This window comes from Podarcis muralis, chromosome 11 (genome assembly GCF_964188315.1).
Source record: "Podarcis muralis chromosome 11, rPodMur119.hap1.1, whole genome shotgun sequence".
Classification (NCBI taxonomy): domain Eukaryota; kingdom Metazoa; phylum Chordata; class Lepidosauria; order Squamata; family Lacertidae; genus Podarcis; species Podarcis muralis.
Window position 1 is genome coordinate 30,977,765 of NC_135665.1, and position 20,866 is coordinate 30,998,630.

Sequence of the window (20,866 nt, forward strand, 5' to 3'; positions counted from 1 at the left end):
GTTACTCCAGTGGTCACTCTCTCTTTGTATGCGCATTAAATAGCCGAATAGATTCATGCAAATAACTGTGGGGTGTTTAATTTGTTCTACTGAAGTAGAGACAACTACCAGCAAGAGCAATAAAAGTCGCATAATGAAATAAGAATACTACGAAATCCAAGGATTTTAGTGTGGCCCGTTATTCATTCAATTCCTGGCAGCCTTTATGATTACAAATCACTTGATTGACTAACTAGACATTCTCAGAGTGAATTATGAATCAGATTCATTTTTCCTGGTTGATAGTTGGTACATGTTGTAACTCTTCCTCTCTGTGATATATCAAGTTCTTGTAACAGTAATAAGAGATATAATCAACTCTTTATTTCAGGACAAATAAATTGCCTTTTCAAAAAATGAAATGTGGTTGCTAACATTTTAACAGGGCAGCAATGTAATTCCTGCCTGCTATTCCAAGGCGGAAGCTGATGTGATGAAATAGCTTTTAAGTATTTGACTTTGCTGAAATTATTTGAAGAGTAATATACCTTCTGTCCATACATGGAACTCCCATAGACTTCAGTGGAAATTATCAGCACTGATATGGGGAAATAGTAGCCCATTTCTTGTTTTGGAAACAAAAAAATCCTGAAACAATGGAATCAAAAAATAACTAGTGACTTTTGTAGGAATATGTGAAGAATATCCCTGAATGACAACGCTGACACTGGAAAACCCCACAAGATTTAAGAACAGATTACTAATTGGCCATTGTCTGTCTATTTATTGTACAGTTTCATCAGACTATTTAATATGAACCATATGGCGAAAGAGAAAAAGCATCAGAATTAATGCACAAGGCACATTTCAAATATGATTTTAAAACACTGCAAATCTGAATTACTGCTGTAATTTCACATAGTCTGAATTAGCCCAAATTGGGCCAACATGGGGTAGCTGATAGAAACCCTTCCTAAGGAAACTTCATCACTTGGTCAATAGGAAGTCACTTCAAGGAGGGAATGGATTTGGTAGATGTCTAGTAGTTTGAGGGAAATTTCTCTTGGAATTTCAATGTACCATGGGCACTCTTTATTTTCAGGTCAGTGTAAATTTCATGACAACCAGAAAATGTGATGGATATACACCATCTAGATGAGTCACAACACCATTCAGATAAGTGAGAGCACAACATCAGGCAATATTGTTTTGGCTCTCCGGCTACCGAGATGGAGAGACGTGTGAGCAAGTGAGCCATTGCAGAGCAAAGAAGGAAAAGTGGCACAATGTTTAGAAATGAAACCTAACAAGAGGTGCTTTTTGCAATTAAGCACCCTTGGTGAATGATGCTATTGCAAAGTTTTTGTAACTCTGCCCTTGGAATGCTTTAACCATTGCAATCTTAATGGAGGGGCTGGATTTGGCTGGAGACAATCATTTTTATAGAAACTGAAAGTGACAAGTGCACCTGCAACAAAATGCTACAGTGTGTATTCCTACTAAGTACCAGCCAGCCAGATCTCCAGCCAGATCCTCTTTAAGGACACTCCATTCCATTCCTCTTCCCCTATCCCACTTCCTCTGCACCCCACAACACTTAGCTACTGAGCAAGTTCAGTCCTCTTTGGGTTGTTTTTAGACCCCCCCAAAAAGTTCTTTTTTTTTTTTTTACTTAAGCAAGACTTTGGGTTCCCTCAAGCCTGCTAACACCTCTCTCTTGTGTACAGATGGTGGTGCTGTTTTGGCTACAAAATAAGAACCAAGATCACCCAGTGAGCTGGGTGGAAATTTGAACCCAGATTTGCCTCCCATTTTTGTCAAACTTTCTAAGGACTACACCTTAACCCTAACCCACACACACTAACCATTCCATTATGGTGTTCCATTATAGTGTTTACACTAACCATTCCATTATGGTGACTCTTTGAGAAGACAGCATGGTGTCCTGCAATCACATTTTTCCTTTGCTTTCTGAAATATGGAAAAGAACGATTGGGAATACTAACTGACTGAATCTGAACATGGCTGTAGAAGGGGCTGTCACAATGGGTATCAGTGATACAAATGGATGGCTAACGGAATGGGACACACACATGCCTGCACATTGTAGCAAAGCTTGTCCACACACACACACACACACACACACACAGCGCAGTTCAGTTTGGTGAGACTTGTGTCTGCTTGTCTCTGTCCTTGCTCTGTAATGACAGGTTAGACCAGGGGTCAGCAACCTCTTTCAGCTGTGGGCCGGTCCACTATCCCTCAGACCATGTAGGGGGCTGGACTATATATTTATTTATTTTTTTGGGGGGGAAATGAACGAATTCCTATGCCCCACAAATAACCCAGAGATGCATTTTAAATAAAAGGACACATTCTACTCATGTAAAAACACACTGATTCCCGGACTGTCCACAGGCTGGATTGAGAAGGCGATTGGGCTGCATCCAGTCCCCCGGCCTAAGGTTGCCTACCCCTGGGTTAGACTGACGTGAGTCAGATGTTTGGATTTTGGATGAAGAGAACAAAGTAGAAAGGTATAATGCTTTGGTCAAGTCCTGGTAAGAATTTGGGGATCAGGCCACAGATAAAGGGGTAAGGAGAAAGTGATACCCACCTAGCATCTATACACATTTTAATATCAGGCATACTTTGAAAGGATAGCATTAAGCATAAGCCACCACAGCATATTATATTCCATGTCTTATCCTCTCTGCATCTCTTTAACTCTTATGAAAGGTTTTAATTTCTAAATTAAAACAGCCTATATAATCAGCCTCAGAAGCTCAGATTTGTAAGACATCCTGTTATAAAATAATGTGTACCGTGATCCAGTCTTAAGACAGGCACTTTTAAAGTATCACTGATTCCAATAGGAGACAGTTATGCCATGCTTTCCCACTGATAATCAAGAGGACTAAAATACTCTTACTTTTGCCTGGATCATGATCTGGATCCAATAATTATCTAACCTGCTCTCCATAGCCTCCGAATAATCTCAAAATCTCCACACACTACAGAAGGGTACAATTCAATGTTATTGGGCTGAACTAAAGTTGTTATAAATGATCTTATAAACCCCTGCACAGCACAGTATTTGTCAGTGTTCTCTCCCTTTGTCAGCTGATGAGGGTGTTGAGGTCACTGTATGTGAATGTGAGTGTTTTCTCATTATTCCATTGCTGGCTGTTGCATGCTGGGTCATCTTTGCATTGGCACCTTGGCTATGGAATTGTCTCGTTCTGGAGGTTTGGAATGCCCCAACCTTGATGGTATTCTGCTGTCTGATTAAAATACATCTGTTCTTAAAGGTAAAGGTAAAGGTACCCCTGCCCGTACGGGCCAGTCTTGACAGACTCTGGGGTTGTGCGCCCATCTCACTTAAGAGGCCAGGGGCTAGCGCTGTCTGGAGACACTTCCGGGTCACGTGGCCAGCATGACAAAGCTGCATCTGGCGAGCCAGCGCAGCACACGGAAACGCCGTTTACCTTCCCGCCAGTAAGCGGTCCCTATTTATCTACTTGCACCTGGGGGTGCTTTCGAACTGCTAGGTTGGCAGGCGCTGGGACCGAGCAACGGGAGCGCACCCCGCCGCGGGGATTCGAACCGCCGACCTTTCGATCGGCAAGCCCTAGGTGCTGAGGCTTTTACCCACAGCGCCACCCGCATCCCATACATCTGTTCTTAGCAATTGGCAAATCAAATTAAGGCTATTCAAGGTTTTAAGAGGTTTTGAACAGCTGCTATTATATGTGATTGTTTTACCACTGAGTGATAAGTTTAGTTGCTTTGTGAGTTTTCTTTTTGCATACTATGTTGTTTTATGGCATTTTGTAATGAAGAGTGGCCTAAAAGTTTAATAGATACATAAATAAATTGGAAGCATTAAATTTATGAATGATATGTTTTGTGCAATATTGTTTAGATCCCACCCCACAAGATTTAAGACCAGTTTTAGAAAGTATTGATAGGAATTCATGCATCATTAATATGAATGGAACAAAAACTTACAGATCAGATGGAATTCATACCAAGAATGTACAAAAGCAGATTCTTAATTCCATTATCCTTGCCCAGTCAGAGATTTTTAAGGCATAACACTGTTAAAAGAAAAATCCCACACTTCTAGGGCTGTCATTTATCAGACATGTGAACTTTGCCAAGTGCGGCAAATCTCAGAGACCAGAATACCTTTCAGAGATGTAAATCATAGTTTCTGTTCTGTTTCTAAACAATTATACTCCTAGTAAACAGCTCAGCCTTGAATATAATCATGAACCAATCATTTGGTTAATATTCAGTAAAAATGTATGTACCTCCATGACAAGATTCCTCAATCTAATGGGATTTACTTATTTATTTCTTCAGATGGGGGAAAAAAGTATCAGAGTGGCATGAAGGTATGATTTATGCTGATTCCCTCCCCCCCCATAGTTTTAGGTGGTATTGCATTTGAAAATGTTCAGCAGCTTATCATGCCCAGTACTGAGCTAGTGTAGCATTGTAGCTAGCAGTACAATCCTATACATTTCTGTACAGGCACTGTGGTCTAAACCACTGAGCCTCATGGGCTTGCTGATCAGAAGGTCAGCAGTTCGAATCCTCATGATGGGTCAGCTTCTGTTGCTCCACCCCAGCTTCTGCCAACCTAGCAGTTCAAAATCACACCAGTGCAAGTTCATAAATAGGTACCGCTGCGCAGGGAAGGGAAATGGTGTTTCCATGCACTCTGGTTTCCATCACGGTGTTCTGTTGCATCAGAAGCGATTTAGTCATGCTAGCCACATGACCTGAAAAGCTGTCTGTAGACAAACTCTTGCTCCCTTGGCCTGAAGTGAAATGAGTGCCACACCCCATAGTTGCTTTTGACTGGGTTCAGGGTTCCTTTACCTTTATGCATTTTTTGTATACATACCTATAATCTGAGCTATGTATTATGAAGGGCAGTATAATTGCCCTAAATCAGGGCAGCAATCTGTAGCTCTAGGCTATGTGTAGCATCTGGATGGATGTCAAAGGCCTTCTGCAAGCTGTCATTTCAGACCTTTAGTTTGCAGGGAGAAAGGAAGCCCCTCTCGTCTCTGCCATGTGGCTCCCAGCAGATTATCTCTGAGCGAATTTGGCCCTCAACTGATAAAAGCTTGTTCACTTTGTCCTAAACGAATAAGCCTATTACTGGCTATCAAGTGAAGGGGCACAGCTTGTATGAATGAGGTAGGAATTCGATGCTCTGCGTTGTGGACCAGTGAAAGCGTAAATGTTGATTGGCGCTCAGGGTGAGAAGCTTGAATCTCTCATGGTCTGAATCTCCCCAGAGAGGCAAGTCTAGTGCTTTGAGAACCTTTGTGTTCTATTATTCAATATATCTATATTAAAAAATAAATAAAGATGAGGGGTCGCTTAAGGAAGTTTGATCATTGTTTAACATACAAGATGATCTGTATTCATTTTCATCATTTCATGGCTCCCACTTGGCAGCTTCCTCATGACACTCGTCTTTTACTGATGCTTTGAAGTGTCTCTTGCTTTACCTTGAGTTCCTTGAACTCACCTGCAGTAGGCAGTTCATTTTCAAGTTAACTTTCCTATCCTCCTGATGTCAGGTTTTTCTTTTCTTTTTCAACATTACTTTTTTTCTGAATAAATCTCACAGAGTTCAGTATCCTATATATAGCGAGTCTCCTATTTTAAAAAAGGGAGGACTGATACGTATTTCAAATTGACCAACTTCATTTCACAGGTAATGATTGATATTGGAAAGCAGGCATTGTGTGAAGTCATTTGCATGTGTTTCCCCTGTAGAATTGCCTTTGTCATGTGGGATAGCGGGATGTATACAATCTGATGTGAATAATATCACTCTGTCTTTTTGTAGTGTTTTCAGCGTACCTCGTATTGCTGGACATGATGTCTTAAGTTCAAGACTGTAGATCCACAGAGCAATGGGCAATGTTGGCCGCAATCGCGAGGAAGAGTCTTGCGGTACCTTAAAGATCAGCAGGTATTGACTCATACTTTTTTTTTACCACTTTGCTTTTAAAAATTATGGTTCAAAATTATTATTGTCATTCAGGCACATAAGGATTCAAATCTATCTTAGCGTCTAGGTTTCAAGACACATTTTTCTCCCTCATAACACTGGGACTTGGGGGCATCAAAAGAAGCTGAAATGTTGGAAGACCTTAGGAGATCAGAATTCCTCCTCTTCCTCCTTCTAGGACAAAAGAGCTTCTGAATGAAAATACCTCTTCATATGGTGCATAGGCAAGCAATGGAATATGCTCCCACAAGAGACAGTGATGGCCACAGACTTGGATGGCTTTTAAAGACAAAGTCACGCAGAAGAAGGCAATAAGTGGCTATGGACCCTGGTGGTTATGTTCTACCTCCACCATCAGAGGCAGAGTACGCTTCTGAATGCTGGTTGATGGAAACCGAAGAAGAGGAGAGTGCTGTGGAGCTCCAGTTTTCCTTGAGATCAATTTGTGGCATAGGAGGTGGTTGTGGCCTAGGGGGCTATATGTATGGCGTTGATTGGGTAGTTTGAGGTGTGCCAACTGAATCCAGCTAACCACGTTCCATTCCTTTAAGCAGATGATAGGTATTGTCAAGGCTGACAGCACTGACTAGCTGATAAGGCAGAGTCATGCATGCTGTAGGAGGAATCGGTTTTGCATGCTTTTATTTATTTATTTGTTTAATTCATGAACTGCTTATCGAGAAACACCCCCAAACAGTTAACAACAACAATGCACATAAGCACTGGAACAGTAATCACCACTTAATTGCCACTTAAAAGGCTTGTTGGAAGAGAAAGGTGTGAAAAAGACAATAAAGATGGCATGTATCTGATATATAATGGGAGGGAGTTCCAAACAGCAGGTGCCACCATGCTAACTTCAGGATGAGATGATATCTGCAGGAGGCCCTTTCCTGTAGAGCCCAGTGATCTGTTGAATATATAAAAAGTGAAGTGATCTTTCAGGTATCCTAGTCCCAAGCTTTGTACACAAGCACCTTAGAATTATATATGGAATCCAGTGGTTCTGATCCAGTTGGCTTTGTACTACTTCCTGTATTGAGTCCCCACCTATCTCTGAGCCACTTATGTATTATCAGGTTTTTTTAAAAAAACCTGACTAGTTCCATGCAAATTTATATGCAAAAATTACATATATTATGCAGGCAGAGGGCCTTCTCGGTAGTGGCACCCACCCTGTGGAATGCCCTCTCATCAGATGTCAAGGAAATAAACAACTATCTGACTTTTAGAAGGGAAGTTTTTTATGTTTGATGTTTTATCGCTTTTTTATTCTGTTGGAAGCTGCCCAGAGGGCAGGGAATAAATAATAATTTACCTATTATTATTATTATATAATAAGAGCCAAGTCCAATGCAGTATTATATTTATGTAGTGTAATTGTATAAGTATATGCATTTCTATACAATTATATTTGTTGGTTACTTTGGAAACCTGGAGTGTATAGGTGTATAATAATGCATACAATAATGCATATAATATGCAAATATTGTTTGTATTATAAACAGAACTGGGGTAAGGGGGACAAACACTCTCTTTTCAGTGAGATTACAGAGCAAGACAGGAATTAGAAAAAATCTATGTGAATAAGCTTGACATCAAGATCTTCAGAAAAACCCATCCCTATGCACACTGTTCACTACTGTGTACACAACTTTGTATTGTGGACAGAGTAAGAAAATTGTGCCTGTGAAATAGCTATTAAATAGGCACCATCTGAAGGCGTGGAATTCTGCATTCAAGTTATTCATTGATTTTCACCTTATACAACCCTAGTGAAGTCAGAGATGTGTCAAGAATGTAGGTCAGTACTGGAAATAGCTCACTAGAATATATCAATGAATTTTAAAAGAGATTGTGGGAGTTCAGTGTTGACCTGAAACTGAACTGAGGGGTCCAATCTGATCAAACTACCAGCTGCATCAGCTTATTGTTCCCAATTGTGAATTTATTTCTATTTCCTGCCCCCAAACCACAACCTACATGACAGAAACATGATGAAATTTCCTCTTGGCAACCACACCTTTTGACTTCCGAATAAAATGAACTAAAACACAATACTCATTTCAATTACAGTAATTTGTTTTAGTCTTGAGAGCAGGATTAATAAGGCAAAGAATGCTTACAAATGTGTGGGTAAAATCATTCACCAAAGAAAAATAAGAAAGTGGAACTGCTGCCATGTGTGAAACTGGGGTAAACAGAAACCCATTTCTCTTTACAAGATGGGGCTGGATTCATGTCTCCTGACACTTGTGGTTTTTATGTAGGACCTCCAGGCTGCAGTCCTCTATCAATTTACCTAGAAGTAAGCCCATTGAATATAATGGAACTTACTTCTGCTGGAGTAAACATGCATGGGAATGTACTGTTAAAGCATTACCTCATGACTCTTAGGTAAAAGAATGGCTTCTTCAGGCCATAGTGGCCAACCAGATCCTGAAGTTGCATATAGTCATCATTATTAGTAGCCAGTGATGATTGAAGACACAGGCTGCACATAGAACGTAGAATGTAGAAATGTGGAGGACTAAGACTGGAAATATCAAAAACTTTAGAGAAATTGAAATGGACATATTCCCCCATCCCTAGCCACAACACACACACAGCATGCACCACACAACATTCTCACATGTCTACATGCATGCACACCCCCATTAGGGCTACATTCTCCTCCAAGCTGATCTTCCAGGAGGTTGCAACTAGGGAGGGTTGGGCCAGTGGCGTAGCGTGGGGGGTGCAGGGGGGCCCGGCCACACCGGGCGCAACATCTGGGGGTTAGGGTTAGGGGGCGCAAATCCACGGGTTAGGGGACGCAAATCCACGGGTTAGGGGGCGCAAATTACTTGCCTTGCTCCAGGTGCTGACAACCCACGCTACGCCACTGGGTTGGGCTAACTCTTCCCCTCCCTTCCCATTCCTCTCTCCAAGATGATTACCAAGCCCTCCACAGCAATTAAGTTTGAAAAAAGTCTTCCAATGGAACCGGGAGTTGGTTCCCCACCCCAAGCTTAAGTGTGGCATGTGTGGTGTTTTCGGTTTCAGAGCATGTCACAGTGTATGGGAAGGGGTTGGGCCACTGAAAGACGTTCTGCTGTTTGAACTTCCAGCGGGAGACATGGTGAGCTGAGTCATCTTTTACTAGTGGGCTCGCTAGTAGGATGATTAAAACAAGACATTTTGCTGTCCAAAGTGAAGAACAGGATGGACTCCTAGGGGCCAAGTCCTTCCGCCCCTCCTCAATAAAATATTTGAGGAATCTGACCCACCCCCCAAACTGATGGGCACTGTCATTCAAATGGTGTGTGTGCACAGCCTCTTGTGGGGCAGGGTTTACCTGCCCCCCCCTATTTTATTCAAGTTGGCACCTTTGATGTCTGCCCTTTTTAGATACAGAAGCTGGTCTGGCAATTGAATCTTAGTTCAATGTCCTTTGCTGCCTTATACTCAAAGCAGGCTATGCTAGCTAAGGGGCACAGAATATGCTGCATAGCAGTGTACACACAGCACCTGTCTATGGCTTTCTGCCCTCCTGCACTGGCTGCCTCTGTCAGCCACCTCACTCTGCCCTTGGTTGGGGTGCCAGCTCCATGCAGGGTATATCTTTGCCACCCAGCTACTAGTACAAGCAGTGACATGTGGCTCTTTGACTTAATTAGGGGACTGTTTTGTAGCTTGTGACCTAGATACGTTCTTCCAGGCTGTTTCTGAAGAAGGCAAAGGCTGTTTATAAACAGGGCAGCCAAGTATTCCTTCAGAGGTTCACTAAGCATGAGGTAACAGGAGGATGAAGTGTCAGAAGTCAAAGGTGCGGAACCATCTTGGGCTTGCTCTTCTGAAGAGCCTGTAACTGCTGTTCAGGCTGAGGACTTGGAAACAGTCCACTGAGAGGTTTCCTGCCAGGGGATTTGTTAGCTGCAAGAGCTTGACTGAGACAGGATTGCATTACAAAAATGGTCTTTATTCTTCTGCTGCCTTGCAAACTCCTCTATATCAAATATATAACTTCTTGGCAAAACTTACAAATTGCTATTTCAAAGAAATAATGCATACATTATGTTTTGCCTCTTAGGGATGGAGGCTAAACGTGAGCATTTATTAAGCCAATTATTTATTGCAGATGACACCAGCAAATAGCAAGCTAGATAAAATGATACTCAGATAACAGAAAGGATTTTAGAAGACTGAAAACTACCTGGTAACAATTGCAAATACTTGAGCTAGATGCACATTAAAAGAGCAAGGCCATTAACAAAATATATTACCTACTAAGCTGCTTGCTTTTGACCTATGGCCTGGTCGGTACACACAGCAGAATGGATTGTACCACTTTTGACTGCAGATGGAAGAATTACATTTTAAAATATTTGCGGGAAGAAGAAAAGTCCCTGAAGTCTGATTGCAAAGAGATTGTTACATGAGGAAACATGTCACCTGTAGTCTGAAGTGGTACAGCCCAGCGACACTTGCTGAAATTCCTTTTTCCATGCAATGAGAAAAGGCAGAAAAGTTTGGTCCTCCTTTATATCTGGTTACTTACCATTCTGGGAAGTAGGGTACATGGCGAAAAGGGTATTTGATCTACAGATATGCTGGAGAAAGCTAGATGGAAAGGGACATTACCTACCCCTTCTCCCCCTTCTAAGGATTGGGGGGAACTTCTGAAGGAGGAGGGCTGTAGCATGGGGGTGGGAGGGAAAGGAAGAATGCCTGAAAATCATGCAGAAACATTTTCTGGGAATGGAAGCTCCATCTGGCTGCCTTTTGTTTTTAGGTCCTTGCAGATTTTATTCATGCTTTTGTACTCTGGAATCTGATGAAGGACAGCTAAGAAATATTTCAAACAAACAAAACACCCAAGTCTGACTCCTGCCAATGGCTGTTTCTTTACATTTCTTTCTCTGGCAAGGGACACGGAACATAAAGGAAATGCAATCTTAGTGTGTGGTACAAAATTCATTCTTCCACTTAATTCATTTTTGTGTTCCCTCATGTGTTGGGGCCTGATGGTCAAAGCTCTGCAGCTTTTCTGTGTTTGATCAAAGGAGAATGAAGTAGCACCACACTTGCCTCACACCATAGCAAGAAAAGAGGTTTATTCACCCACCTTCTGGTGCTTAGCATCACTCCAGAGTTGGGTACAAAGCCCTAAGGCCTTAGTTTAGGGTTGCAAATTGTGGTGGCCTTTCAGTGTGCCCAGCTCAATGTCAGAGCTCCTTGGCTTCCTTCTTCCTCTGGTGCCACTGCATTCTTCTTTCTATGGGCACCTGCTTTATTTAGCCACCCCTGCATCCAGAAGGTTGCACCTCTTGGCAGACTGATGCCATGAGAACCAGTCTTTCCTTAGCCCTCTGCTGGATTTTGCTCACTCTTCTTCTCTCAATTACCTGACACCATCCGTCTCTCATCTTTCCTTCTTCCCTCCCCCTGTATTGAGCCTAACTCTTTTTTCTTATTTCTCAGAGTCAAGGGCTCCACCCTTCTATTGGCCCCCTACCTCCTTTGACCTTTTGTCGTCTCCATCTGTTTCCAGGGGCCATGCCAACCAGGCTCCTTCATCCCTTTCTCTTATGGGGTAACTTCTCTTGGATTTCTGTGTGCCCTGTATTAAATAATCACGTGAAAAGTATCTAAGTATGTTGTGAATGGAGAAGACAGTTGGAACATGGGAGACAGAGGTTGAGATTTTCCAGCACTTGTGAACCTTGACATCATACCTCTCAAAGTAGTTGTGAGGATAAATACATGAGGCTGAAATATTATTGAGGAAAAAGACATTCATAAAAATGTTACACTGTGATGTAGAGGCAGATCATTTGAAAGGTAAGAAGAAGCTTAGCTTGGCTATGTGCACTATCAATGCTGAAAGCCCTTTTCTGTTCTTTACTGATGGAGCTTCAATTTTATTTTCAGACTGTGCTCTGCCAATTTCCTGCTCACACTGACTATCTGCAGGGAACCCAAGCAAATGGCTAGCAGGAAGGTCACTTGCATCCTTTTCTTTGTTTTCGTGGAACCATTGCCTAATGTAAATACAGGTAAAACTATGAATTTATTATCTCACTGTGATTCATTTAACAATGGCAAGCTCTTCTGATGCTGTTGTGTAAGTCACAATTTTTACAACTTACTCAGGGGAAAAAATATTATTTGTATTATTCTTCCTCCCACCAACTACAACTGAATAAACAGAACTGTCCTTTTAAGTAATAGCTGTCTTCTATCAAGCAACCCCCAGTGTTTCTACATATGGTTCTGCTAAACTGGGTATACAAAAACCTGTTGCATGCATGGACATCCATTCATCTTATTTGTTTCCCCATGAGGCAATCATGAGACAATGTAGAAGTAGGCATGGCTTTTCTTGCTGTTGGTCTCTATTTTGCAAATGGTACTTTAAAAAAGAGCAATTACAAATACATGTTTATTTGGAAGTAAGTACCACTGAGGTCAATGGGGCTTTCTCCCAGGTAAGTGTGCATAGGTGTGTCTTTAACATAGTGGTGCACCAAGTATTATTTTGTCAAACTGAATTTTGTTGAATAGTGTATTAATGTTATACTCATGTTAGTTTGCACTGCCTGCAGCCAGGAGAATGAAACTGATTGATAATGTTCAAATTTTCCTTAAAAAAACCAACCAGTTTCTGTAAAGGCTGACCCAAGTGAAAATGTTGCAAGTAAAAGCTTAATGGGTATTAAATATACCATTTAGCATTGTTAATAGGTGTAAACTAACATGACAATAATGGATTTGCTAATTTATAGTCATAATACCCAACAATACCCAACTAGGCTCCTTTTGTCTATAACTGGAGTGGCAAAATTCCCTATTTGCTTTGAACAGGGTAATACTAGAGTCTTATGATAATATTTTATTTTCCTTATTTTCCCCAAGTTCAAGTTTGGAAAGATACACATTATTTCAGCCCCCACTATTTTATGTTAGTTTTATTTTAAAAGAAGTAAAATGGGAACAATTGGAGGCCCACCTACCAATTCACCATACGAAAAGTATGACCAAGGCTAGATTTGCTGTGATAAAATATGTCAGGTTACAAGTGAAAACTCTAGGTGAGCTATTTATTAGGACGCAATAGCTTCTTAATCTGTAAAAAAAACACATACAACTAATAGACATCAAATCATTTCCTTGGATTTAGTACCTCCAAATCTGTAGAAGCCTCTAAGGACATATCATAATAATGGGAGTCATATTTTTTGCTTTAATAACTAAAAAGTGTGCTTTGAAGTAATGTGGTCTCACTGTAATCTACCATCAAGCACCTAAACTAACAGAAAAGGTAGAACCATCACAATGGAGATTGTGGAGACGGAAGTGTCTAATCAGATAAATGAAAATAAAGTTTGGAAAAGGATTGCAGAGGAGTAACAAGAGATATTACTGGTGTGTTTCTTAGTTCATTGTTGTTTTTCTTTCAGTAAAAGTTCTATCAGCTGGGGAGACTTGTTCCCTGCTTTGAAGCTAGCTCTTGTTTCTCTGAAGTCAGATTCCTTATTCCCAGGGCTCCACTCTGCAATGCCAGCACAAACATACATCAGCAGCAGCTGCACAGCACTTTCCAGAGTTAGCAAGAAGCTATCAAGCAATTACTTATTCCACTTTAGATCCATGACCGTGATTTTACACCACAGGTCTGAGAAAATCAAAGACAATGAGTAAAGTCAACAGTCGCAGAAAGCAAGGTCATGTGGACAAAGAAATGGACTACACCTGACTGTATTTAATTCAAACGGTAATATTTGATAAGATGCCACACTATAACCCCAGTGATAATGTGTTGAATAGTTTGGGTAAGGCATTCTCTTAATTTTTCAACCCTGGCTACTGTTGTGGTCTCCAGTTTTTTTTTGGGGGGAAGCATCTATAGTGGTGTGGCGGCCTTTGTATGTGCCTACCACATAGATGAGTGATGTAATATGAAAGTAACATGTGCTTACATTGGTATGTACATGCATGCATCCGAGTTTTGTAATCTGTCCATCTAAAAAGTGAATTGGTGGGCTTTGGGAAGGGGAAATGCATGCATAGGAATGTGCATACAGTACTGCAATAAATATGTTATATTGTGCATGTAGTGATGATGTCAAGCAAGTGCACAGATCTTAGCCACCTTCAAAGAAGAGCCAGAGAGGAGATATGACAGCCATCTTCAAATATCTAAAGGGCTGTCACATGGAGGATGGAACAAACTTGTATCCACCTGTTCCAGAGGCTAGGACCCAAACCAATGAATTCTAGTTACAAGAAAGGAGATTCCGACTAAACATCAGGAAGAACTTTCTAACAATAACAGTTGTTCGGCAGTGGAACAGACTCCCATGGGAGGTGGTGAACTCTCCTTCCTTGGAGGTTTTTAAGCAGAGGTTGGATGGCCATCTGTCATGGATGGTTTAGCTGAGATTCCTGCATTGCAGGGGGTTGGACTAGATGGCCCTTGGGATTACTTCCAAGTTTGCAGGTCTATGATTCTATGAACATTACAGTGGTACCTCGGGTTACATACGCTTCAGGTTGCATATGCTTCAGGTTACAGACTCCGCTAACCCGGAAATAGTACCTCGGGTTAAGAACTTTGATTCAGGATGAGAACAGAAATCATGCTCCGGTGGTGCGGCAGCAGCGGGAGACTCCATTAGCTAAAGTGGTGCTTCAGTTTAAGAACAGTTTCAGGTTAAGAACAGACCTCTGGAATGAATTAAGTACTTAATCCGAGGTACCACTGTATTATTACATCGGAAATTGTGTGAGCTACCCTTAGGTTTCGACAGCAGCACACTCCTCTTATATCAAATGCACATATTATGGATTTCTGCTCATGTTGGAGAAACATTGCAGATTACTAGGGCATTTTCACACATGTCATAAAGAGCACTTTTGAGTCCCTTTCACATTGCTTATTTGTACCATGTGTGAATGTTGTTAATGTGTGAAAGAAAGCAGAAAATAGCCATTTTAAAATCAAATGTACATTCTGGTCACTGTAAGCTTTACATTTGCATTACAGATCAATTGAAACAAAAATCAATTTAAGCCTCATGTGTGAAAACATCCTTAAATAGCAATATGGCATTGTAAATACAAGCTGAATATTCGACAGTGACACATGAACTCAAGAGAAGAGAAAAGGAGCTTTATTAGCTATTCAGTTCTTAATTGTATATGACCCTTGTGACACGGAGAAGTGTGTCAGCTGTCATTTTCTGGCTGTGCCACTATGTGGATTTTAGCAGGGAAATGTGACCCCAAGAGTGTCCATAACAGGTTTGAAAGATGTTAGTGATGGTATGTGGACTGTTAAGCTGGTAATGGTAATATACCAAAAATGGCACAAGGTGGTGTCCAGCATTCTCTGCTCACTAGCACAAAGGCCCTTACAGTAGTGGGTAGGTGAGTTTTAATGTTGCTGAACAGAGGACCAGGTAACAATTGTGCTAGCAGATTTTTGGGGGCAACAGGTTGCCCAATTTTGTTGCACAATAAGGTGCAACCTTAAGTTCAGTTCATAAGAGATTTGGAACAAAAATTGGTCTGGTTCTTTGACATTCTGCTTCCAGCAACTAGTATCTTCCAGCTTCATTCCCCAGTCACTCTCTTAAGCTGACACTTCTATTTTTTTTCAGTTTCTCAACATCTGGTGATTTTTAAAAATATATATAATAAAAAGTCTCGATGAAAATCCATCAGCATTTTGGTGCACATTTCTCCTAATTTACAGGTGGGACTTTCCCCAAATTTTGCCTAATAGACACATTTTTGCAAGCATTTTTTAAAACCAATATATTGAATTTTTGTATGTTATTCTTACTAAACTATTTTTTTTGGTGTGTGCACATCTTCCCCTAATATTTGCATATATTTTTTTACACATCCTTTGAGTAGAAATGAATTGCAAAATTCAAATTCAGTTCGTGTATATGCGGAAGGCCACATTAGGCAGGTTTGCCTTAAAATATGAATCGAACAAAATTTCTCTCCATCCCTAATATGAATGCAATATGGATTACTTCCCCGAGCTATTTTGATGTCTGAAATCAGACCCAAATTGTTCTCCCTCGCTGTTGAGGACCACCACTTTTCAAAGGACTTGACCCATTCAGACACCATTCTCTGCTTTCCTCTATTCTTTCCTCAGCTCCACCCTGCCTGGGCAGGATCACCTGAAGTGTATTGCCTCCTCTGCTTCATGGCAAAGCCAGCTCCGGCAAAAAATGAATCTTCAAAAGAGTAAGAACATCTTTTGCATAATGTACCCCTGTCCACTGGTCTATGAATTCCTTCTGGACTGAGATTTGATTGCCACCCACAACACTGACATTTAGATGGCAGCCTAAAAATGTTTTTATTTCACTAGGCTTTTGGTGGTTTGCAGCATCTTGGAAAAAAAAAAATGGCCTATGGTCAACTGTATCATTGTTGTTGATTCATTGATGACTCCTAATTACTGTTTTAAAGACATTTCTTTTGTTTTAAACATTGTTCTTAGACTGCCTTAGCTCCATTAGGGGGAAGAGCAGGGTGATAAGTACAGTAAATAAATAAGTAAATAATGAACAAACTTTAAAAATTCCACAGTAATTGGAGATCCTTGTAGAGCCTGAAGACACATGTGGCAAAGACCATGGAAAGAGCAAAGGTTCTCCCTTTGGAGGAATGTTTTATTCCCAACTTCCTTCCAAACCTGCACACTTGCTAAGTAAAAGGTTGTCAGCTAGCTGAAAATAAAGAACACCTTCCCCTTTATTGTGGGCAGGCAATGTTTTAATTGCATTTGCATTGATGAAAGCGCTGAGAGGATTCCCTGTCACACACACAAACTTAAACAGAATGCTTCATTCCCAGCAATTTGTGGCTTCAGTGTTCCTGTTATCCTCATAGCACACTCTTGTGTACTAAAGCATAGCCGGTCTTGAAACATTTGTGTCATTTTACACCATTAAACCTTCAAAACACACTCATTCGGAGTTGCACAGTGACACTCCTCATCAAAGAAAAGACTTTTTCAACGCAGTGAATTGTAACTATTCTACTGAATATATTTACATGGAAAAAATAAAATAAAAGCCTATATGGATTTTTAAATGTCCACTTATTCAATTATTGCCATATATCAAGGGCAGGCTCCTATATTTCAGAAAGCACAATGTACAATGTATTCCCCCCCCCTCCTCTTAGAGATTTATTCTCTGAAAATCAGCCTCATTTATTGCAAATTCTCTCACATGCCTGGCTGGAAAAGCATATCTGCAGTGTGATGCATCTATATGTCTTTCTATACAGTCATTAGGCTGAAAAACATTTTAGAAGGTATGTGAAAATCCTGCATAAATGGTATCTATTTTCTGCCTATCAGATGCTTCTCAGTAAAATTACACTGCAATTCAAAACTCAAATTTATATTACACATCAAAACTCAACCTGTGAAGCCTTTGCTTCTACTTGTGAGCAATTACTTACCGGTACACCATTATACCAGGCTTCCTCAACCTCGGTCCTCCAGATGTTTTAAGACTACAATTCCCATTATCCCTGACAACTGGTCCTGCTAGCTAGGGATCCTGGGAGTTGTAGGCCAAAAAATTCTAGAGGGCCATGGTTGAGGAAGCCTGCATTATACCAACTCCATCAAAGTGAGCTGATGCTTCACCATGTCTTTTGCCCTTTGCTAAGAGCTGCCCTGTATCACCAGTGAATGACCAAGTTGCATGATGATGTCACTCTGAAGCTCTTTCTTTCATTGACAGCTAGAGCCGCCACATCACAAAAGGCCAAAAATGTAGAGCTGATATTCACACATCCTTTTGTGATGTCTCAGCTGATATCTCAGCCTACAGAAGCTTGTAGCTTCATTAAGTATTGTGTTTGAGGTTCCCTTTACCTTTGAGGTGATAAAGCCTTATCTGTGGTAATTGATCTGTGATGTATCCCAATTTGTATACACTAATTATGTGGGGTATTATACAATATCACTTGTTTAGTGACCATTTGGATCCCTTCCAGTCAGGATTCAGGCCTCATCATGGGACTGAAACTGCCTTGGTCGCACTGGTTGATGATCTCCGGCGGGCTAGGGACAAAGGTGAGAGCTGTTTCCTAGTTCTGCTGGATCTCTCAGCAGCGTTTGATACCATCGACCATAACATCCTTCTGGACCGTCTTGAGGGGCTGTGAACTGGGGGCACTGTCATACAGTGGTTCCGCTCCTTCCTCCTGGGTCGTGTTCAGAAAGTGGTGGTGGGGAATGAGTGTTCAGACCTGTGGGCTCTCACTTGTGGGGTGCCTCAGGGTTCTGTCCTCTCCCCCATGCTTTTCAACATCTACATACAGCCACTGGGAGAGATCATCAGGGGGTTTGGGCTGGGTGTTCGTCAATATGCGGATGATACCCAGCTCTACCTCTCTTTTAAATCAGAACCAGTGAAGGCGGTGAAGGTCCTGTGTGAGTGTCTGGAGGCGGTTGGAGGATGGATGGCGACTAACAGACTGAGGTTGAATCCTGACAAGACAGAAGTACTGTTTTTGGGGGACAGGAGGCGGGCAGGTGTGGAGGATTCCCTGGTCCTGAATGGGGTAACTGTGCCCCTGAAGGACCAGGTGCGCAGCCTGGGAGTCATTTTGGACTCACAGCTGTCCATGGAGGCACAGGTCAAATCTGTGTCCAGGGCAGCCGTTTACAAGCTCCATCTGGTACGTAGGCTGAGACCCTATCAGCCTGCGGACTGCCTCGCCAGAGTGGTGCATGCTCTGGTTATCTCCCGCTTGGACTACTGCAATGTGCTCTACGTGGGGGTACCTTTGAAGGTGACCTGGAAACTACAACTAATCCAGAATGCGGCAGCTAGACTGGTGACTGGGAGCGGCCGCCGAGACCATATAACACCAGTCTTGAAAGACCTACATTGGCTCCCAGTACGTTTCCGAGCAAAATTCAAAGTGTTGGTGCCGACCTTTAAAGCCCTAAACGGCCTCGGTCCAGTATATCTGAAGGAGTGTCTCCACCCCCATCATTCTACCCGGACACTGAGGTCCAGCACCGAGGGCCTTCTAGTGGTTCCCTCACTGCGAGAAGCCAAGTTATAGGGAACCAGGCAGAGGGCCTTCTCGGTAGTGGCGCCCTCCCTGTGGAATGCCCTCCCACCAGATGTCAAAGAGAACAACAACTACCAGACTTTTAGAAGACATCTGAAGGTGGCCCTGTTTAGGGAGGCTTTTAATGTTTGATGTAGTACAGTATTTTAATATTTTTTTTGGAAGCCGCCCAGAGTGGCTGGGGAAGCCCAGCCAGATGGGTGGGGTATAAATAATAAATTATTATTATTATAATATTATTATTATATTATTCTGATTTGTTTGCCAGGAGGTTATACAACTGCCTTAAGCAGTTTTTACTACCCCACATTTTCTGGTGCCTTTTGCCCACCACTTTCTTTATAGCAAAAAATCCATTGGTGAGCTGTGCACTTTCCATTCTAAATCCATTATCACTGTGCACTTTCCATTTGCTGGTTTGCCGCTGAATCCCATCTGCAAAATAACAACAGTCTGGAAGCAGCCTGGGTCTTATTTTTTACACATAGTTTGGAAAACTTCAGAAGGTTCTAGAAAATTAAGAAACAGGAGCTTGGAACTTTAATAAAAAATAAAGCTGGTAAGAACACATGGTAAAAGCAGTCAGTCTGATACAGCCATTGATACCTAAAAGGAGTTTTCCTTTCTTTTCCCAGGCAACGAAGAGAGCAACTTGAATGGTGTTTCATGTTCATCATAACAACCACAATAATTAAAAATTGATGCTGCAACGCACATTGGAATGTGGAAAACAAACAGGGGCCAGAATCAGCTGACCTAAGGTATGAAATATTCAATTAAAAAACCAAACAAAGGGGGGGGGGAGAAGGGGAAGGGGAAGCACAGTGCCTGGTGTGTAAAGAAAGGCTGCCGGAGGCCAAGATCTTGGGATAGCAAAGCCAATAAGATATTAAAACCACCCCATATTACTTTGTTTTCTATCTGCTGAACAAATAAATATTGAAAATATGTTTATCTGTTCTGTTTTAGCAGTGAAAACAGTTTCCAGAATGTATATATTAAGAGAGGATGTATAGTTATTTCACAGAACTCAAGGGCAGGCAAATGTGACGGGTGTGGGGGGAGGGAGGAGGAGAGATGGGGGACAGATACTTGAGCAGAAACAGGCTTTAGTAACAGGGGGTCTTGCCTGGGCCGTGGCATACCATGTCCCACATGCTGATTACTTGAACAGACCCACTGCCAAGAAAAATTTTCCTTGGACTGGAGCGTTTTTTAGGATGTGCTTGCCTCGCCTTGCCAGCACAGCAGTTTCTTCCTCACACAAACAATTCTGCTTTTGCTAGTTGGGATATAAACAGAAAGGATGCCGGGTTAATTATTTGTATAAAGGCAAAGATAGCTGGAATCTGGAAATTGTATAAGGACTGAGATGGCTCTTCTCTGGTGCATCTGTGCGAGCGATCATGGTTGCATCAGCGACGTCCAAAGCCTACAAGCCACAAAACATTCCCATCTGCCATCTGCCAACAATGAGATTAAAACCAGAACAAGCCAAGAACTGGAGAGCCAAGCCTTGCACACGTGTATGCAAGCTGAAGAGGAAATCCCAACCTTTGCACCATTTTGAGATCACCAGAAAGTCAGAAAGCCTTTCTTCCAAATAGCTTTAAAGCACCAGACCCTTTACGAATAGCCTTGCACCATCAATCTGTATATAGAATTTCAAGATGTTTAGCTGAAATGACTTTAATTTAAAGAAAGGTGTACTGCCTAAGGTGACCATGATCTCAACCT

The 20,866-nt window shown here is 41.6% G+C and overlaps 1 long non-coding RNA gene across 4 annotated transcripts in view; it reads left to right on the forward strand.

Moving 5' to 3' along the window:
• Positions 1-20,866, forward strand: part of LOC114606288 (uncharacterized) — an 86,265-nt gene that overhangs the window by 39,713 nt on the left and 25,686 nt on the right. Inside the window, exons 2-7 of one of the 4 annotated variants that reach the window (XR_013394647.1) lie at positions 5,855-5,980; positions 11,933-13,833; positions 16,176-16,267; positions 18,019-18,119; positions 18,453-18,550; positions 19,765-19,890. This is a non-coding gene — a long non-coding RNA (uncharacterized LOC114606288). Of the gene's footprint in view, positions 1-3,668; positions 4,380-5,854; positions 5,981-11,932; positions 18,120-18,452; positions 18,551-19,764; positions 19,891-20,866 lie in introns of those variants that run through there. The other 3 variants (XR_013394648.1, XR_013394649.1, XR_013394650.1) reach the window with 3 other exon arrangements.